Source organism: Chiloscyllium plagiosum, chromosome 35 (genome assembly GCF_004010195.1).
Source record: "Chiloscyllium plagiosum isolate BGI_BamShark_2017 chromosome 35, ASM401019v2, whole genome shotgun sequence".
Classification (NCBI taxonomy): domain Eukaryota; kingdom Metazoa; phylum Chordata; class Chondrichthyes; order Orectolobiformes; family Hemiscylliidae; genus Chiloscyllium; species Chiloscyllium plagiosum.
In genome coordinates, this window is record NC_057744.1 from 26,009,477 (window position 1) to 26,033,093 (window position 23,617).

The 23,617-nt window shown below is 39.1% G+C and overlaps 1 protein-coding gene, 1 non-coding gene and 1 pseudogene across 2 annotated transcripts in view; all 3 read right to left on the reverse strand.

Annotated features, from left to right (window-relative positions):
- The window catches only part of opcml (opioid binding protein/cell adhesion molecule-like), a 2,226,798-nt gene that overhangs the window by 1,830,684 nt on the left and 372,497 nt on the right, over positions 1-23,617 (reverse strand). The gene's annotated exons all lie outside the window — the stretch shown is intronic.
- On the reverse strand, positions 523-734 carry LOC122540797. The gene has a single exon (XR_006309414.1). It is a non-coding gene; the product is annotated as a small nucleolar RNA U3 (small nucleolar RNA).
- LOC122540709 lies at positions 7,450-7,946 on the reverse strand (annotated as a pseudogene).

A 23,617-nucleotide genomic window follows, 5' to 3' on the forward strand; every position in this document is an offset into this window, starting at 1 on the left:
TGACCAGATTTAACCCACTTACAGACTGTATTCAAGCCAAAACTTGGAATGTTTTCAGTTTGAGATAAGAAACTAAATGTGCCAATCAGATTTTACTTGTCTTATTTCTATTTGCATACGTTAAAAGCAGAAAGATCCATCAGCAATCAGTTTTACATTGCGTTTGCTTTCATTTGTGACATAGCCAAAATGCGAAGATTTCTTTTATGTATCTTCTCAATGTCATTTACAAAAACGGTTTGAAACAACAGGTCATTACCATCATAGGAGTGGTTGAGTGCATACATCAGAAGACTGAGAATCTTTTATGCTTTATAAAGGTACCTCACAGAGTCTATGGATGGAGGCAAGATTTGTTGGGCCAGAGTCAACACAAATGTTTGTTTACTTGACATGATACTGTACAGGACTGAATTATATTTGTGACAATGTATTTAAACAGTGAGATTGTTTATGAATAAAGTATATTACATTTTAGAAAACCCCAAAGAATCCCATGCTGATTTTTGGAGGGAGCAAATACATTTGCATTGTCTTCCTCCAACTCTCCATGTAAGAGAGAACAAACACTCATCAATAGAGAACTATAGTTGCTAAAAGCAACCTTCATGTCAACTTGAATATCAGAACTGAACACCATAAATTCTCCTTATGGTTTATGAGACCAAACATTGTAGAAACCCATTTCTCTGGTAAAAGAAAATGATAGAAATGATCCCTAAAAGTACAGTCTGCACCAGCTCCTTAATGTTTTGGCCAATATGTAAAAACAAATGTAATTGTACTTTCTGTGGTGTAGCAAAAAAACCTTTTCTGTTATCCAAGAGCAGTGCCTCTTCTATAGATATTCCCTAACAATTGATTATTTGCCAATAAGCACTAGATAAACCATAGAGAAAGTAAAGAAAAAGGAGAATGGTGGGAGAAAACTAACTCAAGAAAACTCTTGCCCAGTACCACATACTGATGAGGTGACAAATATTACAAGATACAAGGAATCGTCATCTGGGAAAATACTACATGTCATTAGGATTTGGATGGGGAAAGGGAAAACAGCCCTGAATATCAAAGCAGATAGACCTATTATCCATTCCCCATAGTATTTGCCATAACATCTATCACACAAGTCTGACATTCACCTCTTTGAGGTCATGCAATAAACTGTTTCTTACTCAAGAAAACAAAAAAATCATTAGGCTAGCAGGTAGTTTTCCTCTATTATACCTGACAAAGCAGGCTCTGTCGATCCCAACCTAAAAGGAGTCAAAAAGTGTGGCGCTCAGAAAGCACAGCAAGTCAGACAGCATCCGAGGAGCAGGAGAGTCAACGTTTCAGGCATAAGATTTCATCAGGAATTCCTGATATATATTTTTATTTTGGTTTCGGCAGTGGAAGATTTATATTTTGTTCATACTAATGGGGACAAATACATCACAGTCTTTGACTGCACCAAGATTTTTCAAGGGTAAGGAAAGAATTATCCAACACTTAAATGAAGAAAGTCAGAAGTCACACTGCTCCAGGTTACAGTTCAACAGGTTTATTTGAAAACACGAGTTTTCATAGTGCTGCTCCTTTGTCATGGAAGTGAATAAGGACCAGAACTCTGAAAGCTTGTGATTCCAAATAAACTTGTTGGACTGTAACTTGGTGTCACGTGACTTCTGACTTTGTCCACCCCAGTCCAACACTGGCAACTCCACATTAAGCGAAGAAGGATTCGCTTACTCAACCGGTTACTCCATCACATGGTTCATCTGATCACTTTGGAGGTGGGCTCAGACTTAAAGAAAAATTGTAAAATCAAGCGTATTTTACTTTATTTTAATCTAATGTTTAGCTGTATTGATCAACTCATCTCGTACGATGTTAAAAATGTCAAAACTCAAGAAGCGTATCCATGGAGTAAACAATTTTGCCCATGGCACCAGCAGCACAATTGTTTAACTGAAAATATTTTTGATGATTCAGATGTTTAATATAGTTTAATCTTTCCTGGTAGTATCAACGTATTTCTGCTTGTTGTGTATTTGTTTTATTGAGGTTTTATTACCTCTATCCACACCGACGGTGCTTTAGCTGGGAGTAGGGGATTAGCAAATGCTCGTTATATTTGTTTGCAATGAGGAACGTTTACTGTCTTGTTTGTTGCCTTATTAAGCAATTACCAGCCTCCATAATGGCTTTCAGAATTTATTTTCCTTTTAAAAGTAATTTGAAAAAAAAGTGGGAAAATTCCATTAGCAATAAAATAGAAATATTTTGTCTTGATGCTTTGAACAAAATGTGAAAAATGCTGTGAATAATGGATATTAACTGAATAATGGATTGTTTTTAATAAAGTGAAGAATTTATTGATGATTTCATAATGACAGATCACTAAGTTCAATTATAAGCATCTGAAATTACAGATGCTTATAACCAAATTCTGAAGTGTAGGTTTCAACCAAAGATCGTCACAACATGATTGAAATCTCCATATTTAAGTCAAAATTGATCAGTTCTGCATTCATGATATATTTTTGAACATTTTTCAGCTTCACTACTTTTGTTAAGCAATAACTAAACATAAAAACTGAAAGAACTGCAGAGGCTGGAAATCAGAAACAAAAACAGAAATCACTCGAAAAACTCAACAGTTCTGAAAGCATCTTTGGAAGAAAATCAGAGTGAATGTTTCAGGTCCAAAAACCAGAACTCAACTTCTGATTTTGTTTTAACTTAAATAAAATTTGCAGTAAAGAAAATAAAATCAACCCTTCAAACTGCTGCATAAGATTAGATCATGGAATCCCTACAGTGTGGAAATAGGCCATTTGGCTCAACAAGTCCACACTGACCCTCTGAAGAGTATCCCACCCAGACCCATTCTCCTACTCTATTAGTCTACATTTCGCCTGACCAATGCACTCAATCTACACATCCCTAAACACTATGGACAATTTAGTATGGCCAATTCACCTAAACTGCATATCATTGGCCTGTGGGAGGAAACCAGAGCACCCGAAGGAAACCCATGCCAACATGGGTAGAATGTAAACTCCACACAGACAGTTGCTTAAGACTGGAATCAAATCCAGATCCCTAGCTCTGCAACTGCACTTTTATTGGGACGTGGGGAGGATGCAGAAGGAGACAGAGAAAGTGGATGCTATTTAGAGTGGAGACCTGATCAAGGCTGAATGGGAGAGGGGGATGAAAAGTCAGTGATTATTGCAAGATAGTGTAGCCACAAAGGCATGAGGGTAAACTAAAGTATTTTTGAGGAACTGAGCAGGCTTCACTTGGGGGCATGGGGTAGAAATAGACATTCTTGGTCATTAAGATCTGCTGTTCAATCAATTCTGATGTGGAGGTAGAAATGGGCATGTTTCCGTGTCCCTGGGAAACTCAGATATCAACAGCAAAATTTGAATATATAGTAAAATACTACAAACATTAGAAACCTGAAACTAACACATAGAATGCAAGAGAAACTCAGCATGTTAAGCAGCATCTGTGGAAAGAGAAACAGAGTTACCTTTTCAAAGACTCATAGAATCACTCCACTGTGGAGCCTCCAAAGACCATCCGACCCCTTAACCACAGCTAACCCACCTAGCCTGCAGATTCTGGGACACTATGAACAATCTAGGATGGCTATTCCACCATCTTTGATCTGTGGGAGGAAACTGGTGCACCCGGAGATAACGTACACAGGCAGGGGGAGAAAGAGCAAGATCCACTCAAACAGTCACTCAAGGCTGGAATCAAACCTGGGTCCCTGGTACTATGAGGCAGCAATGCTGACCACTGAACCACTGTGCCACCTGTAGTTTTAGATCCAATACTTTGCTTCTTCAGCTTTGAAACATTCACAGTAACAATTATTTGCACTGTGGAGTTTGGTTTAAATATTTTAAAACATCTGACCATTTCTTCCTAATGTGGCACAGATACATTGAAACTTACTGCTGTATAAATGGTACAGGATGTACCTATGGTTGTTTGGGACCCTGATCCCCACTTCAAACATTTCCAGCTTGTAACCCTCTCTCACCTGGTATCAAAGCTCATAAATACAAGAGCGAGTTACTCAAAATCAGCAGATTTAAGGAATAGCTCTGTATTTGCAAGAAAAATGATCAGGACAACATCAGATACAAAACAGGGTTTGAAACTGAAAAAAAAAAACAGAAGAACTGCAGAAACATAAACATAAATTGTTGGAACAATTCAGCAGGTCTGGCAGCATCTGTAAAGATAAATCTGAGTTAACGTTTCAGGTTTGGGAGGAGTCCCTTTTCTCAGAACTGTTCTGAGGATGGATCACCAGACCTGAAATGTAAACTTTGATTTCTCTGCATAGATGCTGCCAGACCTGCTGAGCTTTTCCAGCAACTTCTGTTTTGTGCGGGTTTAAAACTTGATGGTCTGAAGCTAGCAGAGCTTTCACGAACATCTGAGGGTTCATCAAGTCTTTACGGGGTGTCCATGAATCAAACCGCTTCGAGTACAGGTCTTATACAAAACATTTTGAAATATAAAGCTTTCCAATTGGAGGCTGCTTCAGAAAGCAAAAATGGATTTTACTAACACTAATTAATAAAGCTTATCCCCTAAAAACTTTGATATGCACTGCTTCACTTTGTATGGTTTGTTTAAAAGCTTCAGGCAGAAGCAGGGATTCCATATTTAATCATTTTGCTCATACCTCGACCATAAAGATATGTGAACATCTCATTTGTGGACAAGAATACATGCAATCCTCCTTTAAAAGTTATAACCAGTGGAATTATCTCGGCAGTACAGCGACTTGTGAGTTTATCTCTGCTAATATGTAAATATTTGTAACTTTTTCTGAGACACCAATCATTGATCAGATACAATAGCCATTAATTATTTTAGTGTCAATATCAAATGCCACTTTAAGGATACACAGACATTATAGCAACAAGCAAACACCCCCATTTCACTGATTTTATATATCAAAATGCAATGCAGCAATTTCCCTGATTTTATGTTTTAATAAGCATTATAATTTAGACAGAGAACAATTTGTGAATATGAATCTATGTTAAATGAGTCATTCATCAAAAAGTGTTTGAGGGGCAGCAAGGTGGCTCAGCGGTTAACACTGCTGTCTGACAGCACCAGAGTCCTGGGTTTGATTCCACCCTCAAGTGACTATCTGTTTGAAGCTTGCATGCTCTTCCCATGTCTACGTGAGTTTCGTCTGGGTCCTTTAATTTCTACCCACAGTCCAAAAGCAACTGAGGTACATTGGCTATGCTAAAATGCCCAATGTCAAGGAATGTGCAAATTAGGTGGGTTAGCCATGGGAAATGCAGGGTTACAGGGAGAGGGTGGGATGCTCTTCAGAGTGTCGGTGTGGACTCAATGGGCCGAATAGCCTGCTTCCACACTATAGCAATTCTATGGACCATGGTTTTAATTCACTAAAATATTAGCCATCACTGTCCAAAAAACTTTTAAAACAGATGTTTCTTCCTGGTCACATGTATTCCATTAATCTGCTGAGAGGTCTTCAATGCATTGACCAGCACTTTCTTTTCATCATGCAGTTAGCTATTTCAAACTCTGCATAGGAATCTGCCCAAGAGAGAAATCAAATTCATAAAATCATATGAACCCTGTAGTGCAGCAAGTGGTCATTCAGCTCATTAAATCTGCACTGATCCTCTGAAGAGCATCTCACCCAGAGCCAGCCCCCCACACTATCCTGTAACCCCACGTTTACCTCTTACAATTCAAGAATTGAGATTTTTGAAGTCCAACTCTTTCTCTCAGAGCTAGTCTCAGAAACCCACTAATGATTTAGTGTAATGTAGCTGGACATTGGCACTTTAGTTTTCGGACTGAAAAGAATTTGTTTAGTTTGACCCACATTATTAATTCAAACAGATGAACCTTGTGAATATTCTGGAGAAGGGATCACCCAGCTACTGAGGTATTTTGTTCATCTTCAGGGAGCGAGGAATGACAGAAAAGACATATGTTTCACTTATAAAAACCTCGTCAAAATCACATGAAAATTCAAAAGACTTTACAAAGATGTAGAACCTGAGGAAATATTATCCAGTTGGTGAAAAGCCATGAGTATTCATGGTAAACTGAATTTGGTAAATCTCTTATCCAAGCCATCGAAAATAAAGGATGCCACACAAGTAACTCCATGTTCCTTCTTCAATGCCTGCATTCAAATTTATTTAGTCACTGCGAGTAGAAGGTTTGTCTTGACTGTATCTACAATAGCTTCTGGTTCTGCTTCATATTTATCAGGCAAAGCATCAAAAACACCTCACTTAAGGCATTCTCAGACTGTTTTTTAATGTGAAGCCATACAGGAGTTGAAAAAAAGGTCATCAAGAGGTTAGTCAGGATTAAATTTTAAATGTTTAAGCAGGCATGAGGCTCAGGGTATCATAAGTACAAAGTTGATAAGACTGTTTTAGAGTCTGTCTCTTTGCCTTAGGATGAAATGCGGGAATGAAGAAGATATGTGACCTGATCTGAATTCTACGTGACAACAACTTTTCATGGTTTAGTTTCGTTTTTACCCATATCTGGTGAAGACTTTCACACCTGAGAATCATGGCAATGGAAATCGGTGATGACTGTGGGTAGATGAGTAGCCGTAAATTCTCTCAATGAAGGATTGGGAATGTCAAATTTAATAAATGATTAGGATAAAACTGCTGATTAAACATCCACTCAAGCCCCAACAGAAATTCAATCAGCATTACCAACTGGACTCAAAGCCCATGTGAATCATACAATTATTACGATGGACTTTGACAGAACAACAGGTAATATAAAGCTACTGCAATGTCAATGTGCAGAGTTTTTGTTAAGAAATCCCTGAATTTCACAGTGAAACTCTGTAATGAACTGACAGAGAACATGGAGAGATTGTCCCTATTGTTCACCATGCAGAATTTGAAGAGGAAATCATGAGAAAGTTGAAGTGACCAAGCTCGTAAGAAGTTGAACAAGGCTTGATTTGGAGATGACGGTGTTGGACTGGGGTGTACAAAGTTAACAACCACACAACCCCAGGTTAAGGTCCAACAGGTTTATTTGGAAGCACTGGCTTTCAGAGCACTGCTCCTTCAGCAGGTGGTTCTGGAGTATAAGATCATAAGTCACAGAATTTATAGCAATTACTTTTTAGGTGACAACTGTTTAGTTTATTGGAATGTAGTGATTCAGCATAAGGCAAAGGTCAATGATTACATCTGGATGGTTGTTCCCATTATAAAACAAGCATTGGTCCAGTAGCTGAATGAAGCAAAGCACTGCCATATCTCTAGCCCAACTACACCATAGCATGAATGACTAATCATGGCAAACAATTGGTGATCTTTGAATTTCACTTTTCTGACAATGAGATGGAGAGATTTTGGTCATCAGTTGGGTGGACTACATACAGTAGCTCTTTTGAATTCTTCATTGCATCGCCCCACAGTCAGTAATGACAACACGGGAACTTGGCCTCCCATTTCTTGATCCCATAGCTTCTATTACCTTCACAACATTCATCCCTTCTCCACCTTTTCCAAACACAACATGTTTTTCATTTAACCATTCAGTTTCTGCAGTACAGATGAAGAACTGTGACCCATTTGTATTGGGCCCAGCTAAGCCATTGACAATATATCGCTGCCTTCATGGCGGAGGTTGAAGTTTTCATCCTCAAATTTGGGACCATAGATGGAGCGGCCACCAGTGTCATTGCCAGCTGTGAAGTCTCCACCCTGGCACATAAAGCCAGGAATTATTCGGTGGAAAACTGATTCTCTGTAGTCAGAACCTTGTTCCTTTAAGCACAGCCGACGGAGGTTCTCTGCAGTCTTTGGAACAGCATCCTTGCTTAGCTCAAAAACGGTGTGCCCGGCTGGCTGGTTGCCAATCGAGTTGTCAAAGAAGATTTTTGGGTTAGCCATTGCACCCTGTGTGTTGGCCCGTTAGCCTGGCCACCCATTCAAAAAGACCACCATGCCCTCACGTTGAAATCATGTTGGGTGATCCTCCCATTCACTAGGGGGTTGTAAAGGAAGGAATTCCATCCTCAGGACCTATAGTATTTACAACGACTTTTGCTATAAATTCTGTGTCTTACAATCTTATACTCCACAACCACCTGATGAAGGAGCAGCGCTCCGAAAGCTCATGCTTCCAAATAAACCTGTTGGACTATAACCTGGTGTTGTGTGATTGTTAACTTTGAACAAGGCTGGAAGACTTGACGAACTTTGGCTTGAGGGACGATCTCTATCATAATTGTCATTGTGAAAGGGATCAGAAGTTATTGGTTTGAGTAGTTAAAAAGGAAGTAAGTATTCAGGGGCTCTGACAAGTATTGAACATGTTCTGGAGAATGAAGTATCAATTTGATGGACAGGGTAAAGTCTAACCGGGGGGCGGGGGGAGGATGTGCAAAATGGGAAAACCTTTCTGTAGTTCAGAGTAAACGTTGCCTATTGGAATACTATTTACCCAATGTTGCTTTTTATTTGTTTTTTTATAGGAAAAGTTTGAAAGTTTGAAATAATGTTGGGTGATCCTTCCATTCACTAGGGGGTTGTAAAGGAAGGAATTTCAGACCTCAAGACCTATAGTATTTACAACTACTTTTATCATGTACACTTTGAAAAAAGTTATCATGATTTCATGAAAATGATTTTGACATCTTTAATATTATTATTTTAAATTCTGTAGAAATAACACCTTCCAAAGAATCAAAATACAGATCAGAGATTCTAGCAATATACAAATATATTCATAGGCACTGAAACCATGTCTATGGCACGGCAGGTGTTCTCAGTATCAGGGGAAGTATGGCATCTCAAAGATTATCATGCAAAGCAAAAAAAAAATCAGCATTAATTCAACACATTACTTAGCACAACACAATAGGGGAGGATGCTTATTATGAGAAAATTCAGTTAGTCATGCAAATGCTAATTTAATGAACCACATGGAAGTCATGTATTGTGTACACACTATATAAATAAAACACAAATTCTTGAACAATATAAATTGAGGAAAATTCTCCTATACACTAGTGGTGAAACAACTTGAAAATCAATATTTATCATTGTATTTGCAAAGTTCTTTACATTATGCAAAAAAAAAGCACAACTGCTGTTTCTCCTGTGCCAAACATCCTCCAATGGGTGCAACTGATTTTTTTTTATTTAATAAAAACCACAAGGCAGCTGTGATTCCAAAATGAAGGAGCAATTTCCTTCCCAGCAATTACAATTTTTAAATGAGTTCTTTGCTTAAAAATCATGTGTTTGGGGTCAAATGTATGTTCAAAATTTTAATAAGCAGCTCATCTTAGTAATGAGATGCAAACATTTAATCATGTACATGATGCTTGGGAGAAAGGGACAGATGCATGAGACTGTGCCAAGAAATTGTGGCACATTTGTGTGATTCTAAGTTAATTCACCCTGCCTTGCTAATGTAGTTCATTACCACTGACTTAGAATGTTGCAGTTTAAAGTTTGAGCTGTTATGCTTCGGCTGAAATTAATTTTCTTTTGCATTCAGAGAACAGTTAAGGGAAGGGACAATAGTTTCTGCATGAGATTCCACAGGCTATATAACACAGAAACCTAAATGTTCCATTCTGGTATTAATACTTCACACAAGTTTCTTTATCCTTGTCTATCACTACGAGACAATATTCCCTTCTCCCTTCCATGTTTGTCCAATGTACACCTAAATGTATTTACTTGACCATTCATTGTGATATTGGGTTGCACATTAATCCAGAGATGTTCTGAGAATCTAAGTTCGAACCCTGCCTTGGCAGATGGTGGAATTTGAATTCATAAAATGAAATTTGGAATCAAGAGTCTAGTGACAACCATGAAACCCCTGTTAGTTGTCAGAAAATCACTCATACCCTTTAGCAAAGTGTACTGCCGTTCTTACCCGGTTTGGCCTACCTGTGACTCTGGACCCATAGCAATGTGGCTGCTTCTTAGCTGCCCTTTAGGAAATTAGGCCGGTGATGTCCATATCCCGTGAATGAAAAATGGAACAAGCAATCCGAGACCAGCAACTGCACATTGCAGGCAATGTCAGTGGAAGTGGTAACACCAGCTGGCAATGTACTAAGGGAGAGCCCAAGGATTGCTGAGAGGCCCAGAACTTAGGTGAGGTTGCACAGGATGGGACTCACCAGTGATGGTGGAGTCAGTCATCAGCAAGAGCAAGGGGATGCCTCTCAGAGCTCCCCCTCATTCACTCTGATGCCAGATCAATCCATCAGGCAATGAATGATTTTGATAAAGGGATCCCTGGGAGCCTGTGAACAATTACAACAGAGTTTGCATTTTGGGTTGCCTGGGTGAAAAGACTCCAACCAATATTGAAGATGTGGCCTCTAAGTGGGCACTGCTTGCACCTAATTGATGTTGGAACAACCATCATGAACCTTCCTACTTTAGATTTTATCTGATCAGAAAAATAACCCAACTCATCTCTCCACCACCTGATTTTAAATTCCACCCTGAGTGTAATTTAACCATGGTTTGAGACTCGTTTCACATAACATCCCCACTCTTCAATTCTGTTCCTCGAGCTTTCTAAGCTTTTGCTTACAAAGTGCTATGACAGCTACAATGCACCAATCATGATCCTCCTATGCTGCGCGCTATGATTCTGAATAGAATCCATTTATAGTTGGTCACTTATTTCATTGAAGGGCTTTCTTTCGTGCAGCTGCTATTATTTAAAAAAGGCAGAAAATATTCAACAGAATGTTGGAATGAAATATGAAAGTGTTACAGAGCATGAACACATCTCTAAACTTCTGTAAGCTGGAAAAGCTGCCTAATTAGGAATCTTCTTTGAAGTTGCTTGTGATCTTTGCACAAACAACATTCTTGGCAAGAAAGTAGGAAGAAAAAGGAGACGATCTCACCAGGATTCCAAAGTATTATGCTCTGAATCATCCACTACTTTCCTCGAGGCGGGCTTTGCAGGCATGTTGGAAGTTTCAGTGGACTCAAAGCAAGTTAAAAGCACCTCTTTGGGAAATAATTTATATGGTGAACAGAGCGATGTAAAGTTTTAGTTTGTGGCCATTGCAACATCAAATGGCACTTGACAATTGCTGTTTTGAAAATGAGAACATAAATTAAAGTATTCAAATTAGTTTTTTTTTACTCTTTATAATGCACAGTGTTGACCATTTGTATGAAGCTATAGCAGATTTACTGCCATAACACCAGTAGCAAAATATTGAAAAAAAAAATGCATTTGCATTGGAAACAATAAATCCATATCATCTGAGATTTCTACACTGAAATTAAATTATAACTAAAGTCGAAAAAGCTCAGAGACTTGACAGTATGTTTACTGAAAACTCATGCATAATATTTTGAAAGCAGGAAAAGTCAGATTCATGAAGATCAAATTGCATTAGTTGAAAAACTAATTAAAACAATAGTTAAATTGGCTGCGAAACGTGGTGGCAGATGGAATGAGGAAACCAAAACAATTCAGGAAGCACCCCTTTACAATATAAGGAACTGAAGCAATCTGGTAGAGGAAACTTTTTGTTTTTCAATTATTCAGCAACAGAATATATTACAACACGCATACACAACAGTCAAAATCAATACAATGATTGAAATAGGACAGATTCCTCCTTGGTGTTAGCCAGAAGCAACTTGTGTTGAGCCTAACTCCTCAGACATTGGGCAGGTCACTTTTGGAACATCGCATTTAATTCTGGTCTCACTCCTACAGGAAAGATGTGAAACTTGAAAACGGTCTTAAAAGATTTACATGAATGTTGCCAGGTTTGGAGGATTTGAGTGATAGGGAGACACTGAATAGTCTGGGACTATTTTCCCTGGAGCACCAGAAGCTGAGAGGCAACCTTATAGAATTTAATAAAATCATAAGGAGCATGGTTAGGGTGAATAGTCAAGGTATTTTTCCCAAAGTAGGGGAGTTCAAAACCAGAGGGCATAGGTTTAAGGCAAGAGGGAAAAGATTTTAAAAAAAGGGGCCTAAGGAGCCACCTTTTCACCAAGGGTGGTGCGTGTATGGAATGAGCTCCCAGAGAAAGTGGTGGAGGCTGGTACAATTACAACATTTAAAAGGCATCTGGATATATACATGAATAGAAAGGGTTTAGAGAGATATGGGCCAAATGTTGGCAAATGGGACTAGATTAATTTAGGATATCTGGTAGGCATGGACATGTTGAACCGAAGAGTCTGTTTCCATGCTGTACATCTCTAAGACTCTATGACGCTAAGTTCAATCTCGGGCACAAAGCAACCTATAATAAGTAAGAGGCAGCTTCACTCAAGTCATAGGAGTGACTACTGTGTTTACTGAGTTTACATGAGAGTATAATCACAATAGTTAAATTTAATATCCAGCCAGGTTGAAACTGGTTAAAGATATCTCCCAGCCAACTCTTGGGAACCCAGTGTTTTATTGCTCTGTGTTGCTAACTTCTGTGATCTGCTTCAATCATGCAGCCTGTCAGGCAATTGGAAAACTGGGACTAGAACACTCTCGTCCTTTTTACCTACTGGGTTATTCCAGAAAAAAAAATTGAAGTAATAAGTTTTTGTTTCCCTCCCCTAAAGCTAACATCCATCAATTTGATAAAATACTCATAAGAGAATCACAAGGAAATTTCAAGACAGTGATATGATTCCTTTGAAGATTCTGACATAAAAGCAGATAAAAGCACAGACTGATGTAGCACCAAGATTTCAGACTAGAGGCTGCATGTCCAATTTGTAGCTTGTGCTGAGTGAGCTGATTTCAGTGAAAGCAGCGGTCAAGCACTGTAATTGCTGAATGTGCTTTGTGCTGAAAAAAGGGAGAGTGTGGGTTAACACTTAAAACACGAACAGTCTGATTCCACCTTCTTTCCAGTCACTGCTGTAAGAAAGTGGGTCCTCAGCTCAGATGTGATGGTGTCCAGTGGCACAGAGTTTGCTGATGCTGCATTATCTAGACTAGAAACTTGCATGAAAAAAGTTGGACTATTGATCAAGTCAAGGTGCCATAGTCTTACCAGACCACAGTGCTGTTCTCTCCTAAGAAAGAGATGACTGATGGTGGTATAACCTGAGGGCCACCATACTCAGGTGAGGGAGAGGTTGAGAAGCAAAGTCCTTCATGGTGACCTCAGTGAGTGGGGAATTGAACCCACACTATTAGCATCACATTACTTCACAAGCCAACTGAGCTAAACCAACACTGACTACTGATGTGGTTGCTGAAGCTAACACAAAGACACCAAAGCTTGGAGGATGTCAGAGTGTGTAGAAATTGGCAATAGAGGGCGTTAACACTAATTCATTGTAAAAGCTGGAAACCACTTCTAATAATGTCCTTCATAACAAAAACATCTTAAGGAAGTTTGTGGCACAGATATCCACTCTAAAACTAAAAACAATATGACACATAAAGGGGGTCAGTTTGCTCAGTTGGTTCGATGACAAGTTTGTGATGGAGAATAGCACCAACAGTCTGGGTTCAATCTCTATACCAGCTCAGGTCAACTTTGCACCTGCTGCCTCACTTTCACCAGGCTTTATGTAGAATAGAATCCTTCAAGCTCTGTACCCAATTGTCCCAAACATGGAGAGATACTTACAGTCCCTTATACACTCTGGCTGATTACCTACCTAATAACTAAAGTGATCATTCATTTCCTCATATCATTCTAAATTGCTTTAGAATGCTGATCATGCCCTTTTAAAATTGCAGGAAACAATTTCTGTCAAGATTAAGATCCACCAAATCACAATGCAATTGATCAATGGTTACAGATAAAATACTCAAAAAAGGAAAATTCAAAATCAACTACTCATAAGTATCTAAAGTTGCTTCTTATTAATAAATTAAATGGTTGGCAAAAGATTTGTTTTTCACAAAAATACAACTGGGACCAACAGCTAAACCTCTCCAGCTTTTGTAAATATACAGGCGCACTTCATTTCAAAAGTAATCACCTATATTGGATTTTCCATCAATTAATCATGTTCAGAGTCATTTCCACATCTTCCACACAGCTTGATAGAGGCTGAAATGAAACCTTCAAAGTTGCATGTTAGCTTGAAGTTTTGGTTGACAGAAACTGTGATATAAACTATGCATCAAAGGGAGAGAGCCATTAATTAGCAAGCAGCTTGCAGTTTAAGTTTCAAATTTTACCACACGTACAGAAACTTCTACCACAGAAACGAGGTGCACTCAAAGGGTCTGTAAAAGTCATCACCATCACTGAACTTCAGTGCACAGAAGAAGCTGTGAGTCTTCATATTGTATTTAGCTTCACCCCATCTGATGATGCTGAACAGATGATGGGTTGAAGGTTTTGAGATTTTATGAGACCCCAAAACTAGCAAGTGTGTTCTGCACAGCTTCCAAAAGTCCTAAGTAATTAGTGTCAGCATGTTAATGCAAACCACTTCTATGAGAATCATGCAATAAACTTCCTTGTTATGTAAGACAAGTGCCTCTTCTGTTTGGAGCAGCTCTACCACTGATAATCAGACTGGCTCTAGACTCAGCAAAAAGAAAATTGATGCCAGAGGGCAATAAAAATGTACTCTTTCGACAGAAGAGCAAACTTGGTTTCTATCTTTCCACAGGCTGGTGGAGAGAATTACAGGGAGAAGGGGATTATTGGGAGAGCAAGAAACTGAAAAAAAAAACAAAAACACCTCTCAAAGAAAAATTAAGCAGGAGCCTCACCACAGCTTAGTCCTGCAAAAGCTCCAATGACCCAAAAAGCATACCGGATCAGTGGGCTAACATCTTATTCACTTCCCACCTGTGTGAAGGCCAGAAGTAAAACTAAAAAGATAGACAAGATGATCATAGGTGGAGGAGAAATCTAAATTCTACATGAGTGCACAGACTCCAGGCATCAAGTTGATATATGAAGAACTGATCCTCTGCTCCATTTACTTAGCTTTTATCGATCCAATGCCAGACTTTATTTATTGCTATTTTATTCTTTCTTTGCTTTTTGTCTCAGATCTATTGCAGTCTCAGCCTTGTTATATGGTTGCACATGTGAGGACTGGCCCCCATATAGGAAAAAGTGAGGACTGCAGATGCTGGAGACCAGAGCTGAAAATGTGTTGCTGGAAAAGCGCAGCAGGTCAGGCAGCATCGAAGGAACAGGAGAATCGACGTTTCGGGCATAAGCCCTTCTTCAGGAGGGCTTATGCCCGAAACGTCGATTCTCCTGTTCCTTGGATGCTGCCTGACCTGCTGCGCTTTTCCAGCAACACATTTTCACCCCATATAGGAACACAGCCTCAGCTGTTACATCAGGCATTTTGCAACCCCTCTCGACAAAGATTTCCACACACACACACACAGACATCCAAGGGCAACGGTATTCATCTAAAAGCTTTTCGTATTGATTAACCAAAAGAAAAGGCTTCTGCACTTTCGTATCTCAACTCCGTTTACTGTCATGAGTGGTCTAAACAAAACCATACAGCTATTACTTTCTGAAAGAGAACATGAGATCAAACTACAAATGATAGATCTTGCACTTGTTTGCAATTACCTTCCACGTGTAAATGATTGTTATGTGCTTGAATCTGCCCTGGATCACACAGACTCATTCTTCTGTTGTCTACAGCAGAAGTTTGCTCATAACTATTTTTGATTTTGAGAGAAACAGAAGGTAGGAGGAATTAAGACACTGTGGGAATTTTTGAGGGAGTATTTAAGGTGTTCTTGTAAAAAATTACACATGTTGTTCCTTCATTGTTGGACCCTTCCTTTGATGTTCAATAACTTGGGGCTGTTGTGAGACTTCTTGATGCGAACTTACAAATAGAGGTCGAAGAGTTGTGTACTGTGGTGAGATGTTTGGCAAGCTCCACTTTGACATTGGGGTCATCTCACCATATCTTGTTGGCTTTTGGGAAGCAGTACAGTGAGATTCTCACAAGGCGAGTTCCCAACTCACGAAGGCCATTGTTTATTAAATGCCTTGCTAACAGCCCACCTCACATTCTGGATTAGAGTGGTGCTGGAAAAGCACAGCAGTTCAGGCAGCATTCGAGGAGCAGGGAAATTGACGTTTCGGGCAAAAGCCCAACTCACCACAGGTTATGATCTTACCGAACATCAAGTCGTCAGGAAAACTCAATATGGAAACTAGGTGAAAAATCATCCATGTAAAATATGATGACTGTTTCTACTATTTCTCTCTTCACAGAATCAACATGAGTATTTGAGTATTTCTTGCAATTTCTGGTTTTATTTCAGATTTCCAGTATCCACAGTATTGTCATTGGATTACTTTTTCTCACCTGTTCTCAGGACTAAACCAATGTCACAAGCTTGCTCGCAATGAGGCTTTGAAGTCTTTAATATTTACAGGAATGTCAAACTGTTCATTATTCTTAGTTGTCAGATTACCATCTTATTTAGTGGAAGTATGAATACAACTCCAGAGATGTGCCTTGCAGACAGATTGACCAAGTGATTCTCTAACATCTGATTTAATTGTGACAGAAGTAACAATATTCTGAAATCACAATTTCTTTTCTGGTTGTTCAACTAATGACCAGCACAAGGAGTGACACTCCATTGTCCAATTCATCTGTCTACATTTAATGATGAGGTAGACTCAAGCTGTTACCATGGAAAGGACAGTTACTTCATTTGGCAATTAAACCAAAGAAATAAATACAGGAACGATAGCATTCAAATGCCACTGGTTTACTCAAAAGCAAATTTGTGTCTGAACAGAAGGTCAAAAATATGGTTCGACAATATAAGTATTCATTATGAATGCAGTTTCAGAACTCAATTTTTCTTCAGTGCATGTCACAGAAACATAGAGCTGTACAGCATGGAAACAGACCCTTTGGTTCAACTCGCCCGTGCTGACCAGATATCCTAAACTAGTCCAGTCCCATTTGCCATCATTTGGCCAATATCCTCCTAAATCCTTTCCATTCATATACCCATCTAGATGCCTTTTAAATGTTGTAATTTCCAGCCTCCACTATTTTCTCTGGTGGTTCATTCCATACATGCACCACCCCCAGATGTGAAAGTTGCCCCTTAGGTCTTTTTAAATCTTTCCTCTGTCACTTTAAACCTATGCCCTCTAGTTTTGGATTCCCCACCCTGGGGAAAAGGTCTTGGCAATTTGCCCTTCCCATGCCCCTCATGATTTTAGAAGCCTATTTAAGGTCAACCCTCAGCCTCTGACATTCCAGGGAAAATAGTCCCAGCATATTCAGCTTCTCCCTATAACTCAATGCGCCCCCCCCCCCCCCCAAACCCTAGCAATATCCTTGTAAATCTTTTCTGAATCCTTTCAAGTTGTGCAACATCCTTCCTATAGCAGGGAGACCAGAAGTAACGCAGTATTCCAAAAGTGGCCTCACCAATGTCACGTCCAGCTGCAACATGACTTCCCAACTTTTATACTCAATGTACTGATCAATAATGGAAAGCATACCAAATGTCTTCTTCACTATCCTGTCTATCTGGGACTCCAGGTTACAGTCCAGCAGGTTTAATAAACCTTGTGTCATTTGATTTTTTAACCTGGTTCACCCCAGTCCAACTCTGGCATCCCCACATCATATTTAGGACTCCACTTTCAAGGAACTATGAACCTGCACTCCAAGGTCTCTTTATTCAGCAACATGTCCCAGGACTATATCATTAAATGTATAAGCCCTGCTCTGATTTGCTTTTCCAAAATCTAGTACCGCGCATTTATCTAAATTAAACTCCATCTGCCACTCGTCGGCCCATTGGCCCATCTGATCAAGATCTCGTTGTACTTTGAGGAACCTTCTTAGCTATGCTGAAGTTAAAGGTTATCTTTGCATTGGGCAAGAGGAAAGCTCTGCTCTAAATGTATTCACAGATTAAGAGAATCAAAAACACATCTTAAAAGGTTGTAGTGTCAAGTTCACCCAGTTCATGTTGCTTTCATTAACGAAACACAAGGTTACCTTACATGTGAACTTTTTTTTCGAGGAACATATGGATGCAGTACTGCTTGGTCTAATAGATGACATTGTTGTAAAAGACTGCACGACAATTTCAAAGTAAGGCTGCTCTTTCTATGCCTTGGACAAGAATAATTCATTCACCCTTTGTCTCATTGTCACTGAAAGGCCTTTCTGATGTGAAAAGTATCCATTGCATTTGTTGATTGAACACTCACAGCTCAACTCCAGTGGCTAGAAGTGTAGTACATGACTTTCTAAGTTACATAAAAAGCACAATGAAAAAGCAACACTTTTTTTTATATTTTGGGATTTTGTCCTCTCCCTCTTTGCTTTTTTTTTAAGCCATGAGAGTTGAAAATACACCATGTTGTTAAAGCCAGAGCATATACAGTATTATCTTTGGTTGAACCAAACCATCCCAGTGGCAATACAAAACAGGGGACTTTTGGATTACCCTGTTTTGTCTGCTCTTTCCATCTTTGTAACTCTATCCAATGAACAGACATCACATTATTGCATTTTTTTAGGGGGCGGCACAGTGGTTCAATGGTTAGCACTGCTGCCTCACAGTGCCATGGACCTAGGTTTGATTCCAGCCTCAGGCAACTGTCTGCATGGAATTTGCACATTCTCCCATGTCTGTGTGGGTTTCCTCTGGGCGCTCCGGTTTCCTCCCACAGTCCAAAGATGTGCAGGTTAGATGAATTGGTCACGCTAAATTGAACATGGTGTCCAGGGATGTGTAGGTTAGATGCATTAGTCAGGAGAAATGCAAGTAATCGGGAATGGGAATGGGTCTGGGTAGGATATTCTTCGGAGGGTCGGTATGGACTTGTTGGGCCAAATGGCCTGTTTCCACACTGTAGGGATTCTGTGATTCTACTATGTGAAGGTATTTGAAGATGATGAGTGTATTTGCAGTTCCACTTGAATGCTTTCAAAGGCCATAAAACATTATTTTTTTCAAGTGTTTAGCAAACAAGTTCTTGAAGATCACAGGTTCAGTGCTGAATGAAGTTGTAATTTACGTGTAAGCAACCATTGGTGCAGTTTTTTTACCTGAGGATGTGAAAACGAACACTAATTCCCCTATTAGCAGTAATTGTTTGAACTGTCTCAATTAGCTTTCAGTGAGAGTTAACTTAAATGAATAAAAGAAAATACAGAGAGACCAGTGAGAATGTTGGAGAAAATAACATGGGGAAAATATAAGAACAAAGAACAACACAATGCAAGAACAGGCCTTTCAACCCTCCAAGCCTGTGCTGACATTGGGGAGTATATCTTTATATTTCGAGTAAAGGTACATTACTGGGATTGATCATGTGAAAATCGTTGCATCAGTGAGGAAAGCTGATACTTGCTGGCTGTATGCTAATTTTTTTTTTAAGCCTCTATTCTCAACACTCAAATTTCATATTTGATAAATATAAAATGTAAAAATTCATTCAGCTGATTACGTTAATGAAATACCTTTTTATCACCACTAAATGGCAGCAGTGCACTAAATAAACAAATCATGACAATAAGTTATCCTGGCAGCAGATGTTACCATTTCTACATTTAACGGGAGACGCAATCTCATATAATGGTTAGAACTGGAAAGCCAATTGTCAGATGGGATACTTCAAATCTAAGAGAGAGGCTCTGCTGCTGCCAGGTTCACTTATTGTATCGGTGGTGGAGTATTGCAAAACTGCTGCAATGGCAGCTGGGAGCACATATTGCATTGGCTCGTTTGCATTTAACCTGGTTCTAATATAATTTCAATTTGGCAATGTCAGGCACTTCACTTGGATTAGATATACTGGGATCAGAAAGTGTTACATTCACCAGTCAACGTGTTTCCATTATGTTGCAACACAGCAGAGCAACATACAGACATACTCCCAAATATCAGAACACAGGGGAATCCAGAAGGGTACCAGGCCATTCAGCTTTCCAGACCTATCCCTTTATAATAATTCTGGATGATTAATCTTAGCACTGACTTCTATTCTACTGTGTTAATGCAAAATTGAAGCTGTGATTTGCTCTCATAAAATGCACAAGTTAACCAATTTCTGCAGTTACCAGGTGGGCCACAACTTCTTTTTACATAGGAGTCCTTCCCTTTTAAGTTTGATTGTCTACTAACTTGAGAAAAACTAGACCAGAGAGCTTTGCTTGAACTGTATTCCACAGGAGGAGAGCATCAAAGGAGGCAACATTCTAGTGCAGAGGCAACTACTGAGAAGGTGTAGTTTGAGGTGTTGAAAGCCAGATTGGTTGATTGTTCACATGATGTACAGGAGGCCTTGACACAGCAACACTTATCATGGGCATGTATCTGTATCAATCAAATTCTGACCTGGAAGTCTATTGTTGCTCCTTGATTGGTCAGAAATATGCAACTCCCCAACCCCCCCCCCCCCCCCCCCCCCCCCCCCCCCCCCCCCCCTGCTTTGTGTGAGTGCACCTACACCATATAGACTGCAGCAGCTCAAGGAAGTTGCCCACCAACTTCTAAAGGGTAATTAAGTTTGGACAGTACATGGCCAGTGACACACAAGTTTGATAAATGCATTTTTTTATAGTCTTTCACAATATGAGTCAATGACCAATTGTTGCATTATTGCATCATGTACTAGTCCAATAAATTAATTGCAGTTTATTATTCCCCTGTATTCCCTGCTAACTTCAAACACAATCAGTTTATTATATAATTTTCTTCATCTTTTTTGCATGTTCCTAAAATGGTACTGGCTGACAGACTTAAATTGGTGGTTTCAGTTGTGCTCTCTCCCTCATTCCAGCCTGTAGACTAGAGTGGTGGGAGTAACATCAGAAGCAAACACAACGATGATGATAGTATCAGAGTTACACCCCATTCTATAAAGTACACTACTTTCCACAGTTTTTAAAACAAAACTACCAGCACAAATTGAACTTTTCAGAAATGTGCTCATTGTTTTGGGAATTTACTCTGGTCGTTGGAAATTTGGTACACTCTGGGACAGCACAGAATTACAACAGTAGATCAACCTTTGGACATCCACATATGTGTGGACTCCTAGAATCTCTACAGTGTGGAAGGAGGCCATTCTGCCTATTGAATCCACACTGACCCTCTGAAAAACATTCCACCCAAACCCTGTCTCCAAAACTATGCAATTCCCATGGCTATTCCACCTAACTTACACATCTTTGGACTGTGGGAGGAAACTGGAGCAACCAGAGGAAACCCACACAGACATGGGAAGAATGTGCAAACTCCACACGGATAGTCACCCAAGGCTGGAATCAAACCAGTGCCCTGTGAGGTAGCAATGCTGACCACTGAGCCCCCGTACTACCTCCTGACTCCTGAAGTTGTTGTCCGTTTTCATGAGGAAATTATGCTGAATACTGAAGGTTTTTCTACTATTACCACTGCAAAATCTAACCCTATGAAGCAAATAAACAGAAAAAAATGATGTTATCTGCTGGAAACAGAAGGTGAGAAATGTCTCTAGACACTTTTCTAATAATTCCACACCCTCAAACCATGCTCCATTATTCCACATGTTTCTCACACACCCACTGAACATCTCCATGTTAGCATTGGTATACGCCCTGCTAATGTAGAAATTCACGTACCTTAGGCTTTTAAAATATTAAAGGATGTATGTTAAATATGAAAGCTAAAGAGTACCATTTGTTTATTGTTTCATCTGAACAAAGCCACATGAGTCAAGTCTGATCTCCAAAACTCGGCTTTAATTCCCAAATCTCATGAATTACAACTGAGCTTCATGTTTTTCATTACACTAGTGACATTTATAATTTATTTTATTTCATATGTTATAATATCTGTGTTGCCTATCTTTGAATTGACCAATACCATTGAAGAAACGTTCCTCATAAATTAAGCCTTGGCTGTGCCTTGCACTTCCTCCAAGACTTGCCCACTAACTTTCCCTAATCACAAGGCTGCTGTCAGTCTTGGTTAAATGAATCAGAATTGAAGATGGTGAAAGGTTAGGTCATAAGCAAGCAAAGCAAGCAACAAAATCAGTAGCCTTAACAGCACATTGTGCAATGTCATTGGGTGAAGGAATTTCCACAGAAACGATAAGCAAAACCAGAAATTTGATATCAAAGCAAAGTAAATACAATATAAAGACTAATGAGGCTTGCATAAAATTTGGAAAATAACCTAAAGATTTGATCTGAAGACTGAAATGAGGAGGAGCTCTGAACAGCTAATGGTTGCCCACTCATAACTGAATGTAAGGTATGTAACCATTATATATTGTTGGAAGACTTCCAACTGAGGTCATTAAAGAGTCTCCCCTGAAATAACTTATGTTCAATACAGTGAATTTTACTCCAAAGGAGCTAGCAAACTGTATCAAAATAGCAAAGTATTTTACCTCTACTTAAATTTATCGGGAGCTCTGGCATTTCAGTTCACATAAAGAGTAATATTGCTCCCCTCATTATTGCACCAAGAAATATTTTCATTGTTTTAATTTGACAGCAAGATAAAATTAAATAAGTAAATGAGTGATCAGAAATTAATCTACAGCCAGATGTTAATACATAAAAACGTTGATCTCCTTGCATGCCTGTACATAACACTGGAAGAAACAAGAAGATTTTAGGTTCATAGCATGTTGTTTAGAAACCTGCAGCATTTAGTACATTATGGGATCAAGTGCTTTGCAATTTTCTGCTGTTGTCACTTCTAATTTATCACTACAAGTTTACAGTGGTATACTTGCCTATCTTATTAATGGTTAAGCAGATCTCTGAACAATTATCAGCACAATGATTTTTCAGCCAAAACTAAAACTGATGCTTCCCATTGTTTGAAATTATGTATTGTGCTGTTAACAAGCTGTAATTTCAAGAAGAGATGAATGATGTGTCAACACTAATAATCACAAAGCAAAAGGAAGTAGATTTTCTGAAAAGATAGGAGGCTTTTACAAATGGGAAGGTGTTAGAAGCCACTGCAGCAATGTGGCAGGATGTTGATTTTCACCAAGAGCCAAACAGGTGTTGACCCATTTCAAGCAAGCAGAAAGAAAATCAATTCCATGAGAGTTTTGAAGAGTGGTGTTCCGTCAGGATGAGTAGAGAGCTTTCAAGACCAACAACATAATCAGCAAGAATAATCTTAGAAACCTCACACAACCGCCTCAGATGAGACGATGGCTTACTGAGTATTTTACCACATTAAAAATAAAAAAAATTGTAGTTTGGCACAGTTGGCACCACTCATAATACCAAGGCAGAAGGCTATGAATACATACTTCACTCCTGGACTGAGGAAGATAAACTTGGTTAGCATTTCCATGTGTGACTGTGAGCCTATGGCACGATCAAGGATTCTGTACTTCAGAGAGATATTGAATAAAGGCCCCATTTGTTAACAAATGGTTTATTACATTGTTAAAGATGCACATGGGATGGTCATTGATCAATTAGAACTGAGAACATAGAGAGGGTGGTTGGGACACGGCAGAGATAACATGCTTTATCTCCTCTTTCTACTCCATTTTAATTTAGCCCTCTTTCACTCTCCTTTGTTTGTTTGCATTGCTTTTAAAAGTGTTTTTGGATGTAAATTAATCAATTGGAAAACA